This window comes from Alligator sinensis, unplaced genomic scaffold (assembly GCF_000455745.1).
Source record: "Alligator sinensis unplaced genomic scaffold, ASM45574v1 scaffold159_2, whole genome shotgun sequence".
NCBI lineage: Eukaryota > Metazoa > Chordata > Crocodylia > Alligatoridae > Alligator > Alligator sinensis.
In genome coordinates, this window is record NW_005841992.1 from 2,468,338 (window position 1) to 2,472,251 (window position 3,914).

The window sequence follows — 3,914 nt, forward strand, 5'->3', positions numbered from 1 at the left end:
GGGATCTGTATTCTGGTAGATCTTCTAGCCTGCCCCTTCCATGCTTCTTGCTGCTCGCAGAGCTTCTGAAGAACAGTGTTCTGTACCATGGGGCACATATCCTGAACAATTGTACTTCTCCCTTGCACAGGTAGAACCTCACACAGTTGCCAGAGGATACCATGACTACAGAGGTTAGCCCAAGCTTTGTACCTAAGTGTTTAAGATGTGCCCATTTTAATCTAAAATTTAGATAGCAAAACTTAGCCTCTGTTCAACATGTTAGTTTGCTGGTATGTTGGATTTCATCCTATGCCTGTAACAGAAGGAAAATAGAAGCAGGAGATTAGTGCATTCTGCTGGCTGCCTCTTTTTTAGCAGACAGTTTTGTTGAGCAGCAGGTTAGCTTTCCATTTGAATGACCTAATTCTACATGTATCCATATTGATCTATATGCATCATCCTCTGTTCAGCATTCATTAATACAATTGGATGCAGAAAGCTTTCAGGGAAAATAGATGTGGAGAGAACAATGCGCACTATCTCCTTGGAGTAGGAGTGAAATTAGATTATTGTGCAGCTCTGCTGAAACCTACTCAGTGACATTTTGAAAAGGCTGCTTTCAAAGGTTGTGCCTCTCTCCCCGCTTCATCTGCCAGCACCACAATCCCCACCGTGATGGAGGGTATTTTTCCTCCCTCATACTGTAAAATATCAACACACAATCCCTAACATTATGGAAGGACAAACAAAATCTTTTTCTACTGTTGGTCAAGTCTGCATTTAGTTTTGTCTTTGCTGTAATGCATCTCTCAAGCAGATTCACATTTCCCACTGGAAAGAGGAAGTACATAACATTCCCATTAGTGTGCAAACAGAAATAGCAGTCTAAATGAAAAGGCACATGCTTTCAGTTGGACAGTATTAGCTTTTTCAGTGATATGATGGGAAAGAATACAGTAAAAACTAGACACAATGTTAAGGACTGTGGCACAGTGGGTGAGTCCAGAAGTTTTTCCCTTTGAAGATAGGGATTAATATGGAGACAGCATAAATCTCCTTTTACACCAATATAACTCCAGTTACTCCATTAAATTTACTCCCTCTTCATACCAGTATAGGTGGGAAGAGACTCAGACCTTAGTCAGTTTTGCAAATCTGTGCTGACTAAATGATACAAGTAATGAGGTAGTTTTGTATCAGTGCTAACTTTCTTTTACATCCACATAAAGTTTAAATAGGTTGTGCTTTTTTGTCTCTGGCTTCAGAGGAAAGCTTCCCCAAGCAGCTGTAGACCAGATCTTTCTATGAATGAAAAATTAATAAGACCACTTTGTGCCAGAGGCAGAAACAGCAATATACCTCCAACTGGTATCAGTTTTCCTCCAAATTCTCAAAACAAGACAGGGTCTATAAAGAATGAATGAGCTGGGTTATATAAATGTGTTTTGACTCTCATTTGGAAGCATACTGATATGCATAGAATTTTTCTATCAAAATACAACATTATGTGTTATCTACACACCTAATATACAAGAAAATAATATACAAATATATCTGGAAGGTACATGGTATTGGAAGATCCAGGCTCTTTTTAGCCTGAATCCAATCCTAGCCTTGTTCCCTTCCTACATAGTAACTGAATATTCTACTCCTGCCTTTCACCTGAACAAATATCTGCTTTTCAGGTGAAGCATTAACTGGACAAACCCTGACATATGGTGAGGATTCTAGACACTTTGTAATGCTAGCTTGCTTTGCCAATGGTAAATACAGGTAAACAACCTGGAAAGCATGCCTTTAGGCTGTACCACTCATTATAACAGGAGATCATAACTAAGGTGAAGCAACAGCATAGTTTTCCATAAGAGTAAGCATGTCTGAATAAATCAGACCTGGGGGGAAAACCTGGGGGAAGCAAATATTTTACCCCAGTTTTCAACCCAAGCAATCCACAATCACACACAAACAGATGAAAAACACTAGACAAAGGATTTCTGGGCTTTGTTTCTCAGGATTCAATTTGATATGCACTTCAAGAAGTGGGCATTCAGTCCTGTGATGTATCTTCCTTTCCAACAGCTTAAGAACTGGCTACATGCAGTCAGCACTTACAATCTGCAGTTGTTGTGAAGGATAAGTCATGAAGGTTTTATGTTATTTTAGACATAAACCACTATGAAAAACCTTTATCCAAGGAAGGAAAGAAGAAGTTTTTCTATTGCAAGTTTTGAGGGAAGGTGGGTGAAGGAGGGGTGTAAAATCATACAGATATGATTCTACATTTTGCATAGAGACTTTTCAGGCATACCGACCAAGAAAAGATGTAAGAGCAAAGATAGCAGGAAAGCACTTTGCAGACTTTGGTGAGCAATTTAGCAATGAATCAGGCTCCAAGTCCCACCTGATCTTCATAATGCAATGTAATCCTTAATTATCTATCTTGACACCTAATGAGTACACACACATGTGCACGCTCCCAAGGCATATATCCTTTTGTCTTGCCCCCTTAAACCTCTTATCCAGGCTGTGCCTCACTTATCTCTGGTGCTGGGAATGACTCACATTTGTAGCATCTTTCAGTGCTGCTATATCTCTTCTATGTAATCATAATCATAATCATAACTCTCCCATTGTGATGAAGGTCTGGAAATAGTAAAATTTCCCACCTGTTGACTTCCAGCAAAGTCCACATGTGTTTTTAATCTGTGGCATAACTTGTCAACTTTAAGGAATTACATTTTATGTTAATTTCAACCTGCTGTTGAACTCAATGTCCCATTGTAGATCTAACAGCATTCATGCTCTTATTATTGCTGTTTTTGCTGAGGGCCAATTTCTGGTGCACAGAGTAAGGGCAGGCAGCACCTTTGCATGGAGAATTTAGGTAGGTATTTTGTCTCAGGGCAAATCCTTCCCTGAGTACTGTAGTCAGACCAGACTACACTGTACGTACAGCTAGTGACATGGCCTTGCTTCCTCTGTTCCCCATCATCTTTGGAGGAGCATGCACCCCTCATGGTTTATCCTTGTGGTTTATCCTTCCTTTTCCCAACCATAAGGCTGAAACAGACTCAAAATCTGATGTAGGCTGAGACCTGCCTGCCTGCATTAGGTCTAGCACAATTTGGCCCGGATCTGTGGAATTCTTGGAATCATTAGTAATAACTTACATCTTTACAGGTAAGGATGAACAAACTTGAGAAGCTGTCATATTTTTATGACTTTTAGATTTTGTTACATCTTGGCTCAGGAACTGTAAGGAAATGAGCAATGAAGATACTGTGGTTGCCCCTGAAATCTCTGCGGTTTTACATTTGGAATTAGGCTTCATTTTCATGGTATTTGCAACATTTCCCCTAAAGTGAGTACCTAGGATACTAAGCGTTCCCCTTTTTAGCTCCAAATCCAAATGTCTATTGTTCCTATTTGACACTGTTATACTAGCTGTATTATACTTTTTTTTGTAGAAAATACCAGGTCAACTTTAGCAAATCTAAAGGTGGAGGTGTAAAGCACACTCTTGAGATTCTGTAAGCCTGTTATCCCAGGGGGAATATTAACCTCTCTTCAGCCTAAAATCCTGTCACCATTACCCCTCTTCTCATATTGTACGTAGATGTTTATCATTATGTTGTACATCTAAATAATTTATCATTTAAATGTTTTGGGGCACAGGAGCAGTAGAGACCTAGTTATAAACTTAGTAGAGTCCTTGCTTCATTTTTTCAGTGGTAAGAACACACCAGGTCGAGGTTTTGGGTCAGCATTTTGAAGCACAAAGCAGTGACTCACTGAAGTCAAGAGGAGTTTTATTATTGACTTTGATGGGAATAGAGCTAAGCCAATGTTGAGCCACAGCATCCAGGCAGGGATTGGAAAACAAAGCAACATATTGGGTAAGAGAAGGGGATTGGAGTGGCACTTGGAAAGAG

At 39.7% G+C, this 3,914-nt stretch overlaps 1 long non-coding RNA gene across 1 annotated transcript in view; it reads left to right on the forward strand.

The window, feature by feature from the left end:
• The first annotated feature begins 2,814 nt into the window (after positions 1–2,814).
• The window catches only part of LOC102382800, a 24,428-nt gene continuing 23,328 nt past the window's right edge, over positions 2,815–3,914 (forward strand). Inside the window, exons 1-2 of the long non-coding RNA XR_323570.1 lie at positions 2,815–2,866; positions 3,042–3,162. This is a non-coding gene — a long non-coding RNA (uncharacterized LOC102382800). The remainder of the gene's footprint in view (positions 2,867–3,041; positions 3,163–3,914) is intronic.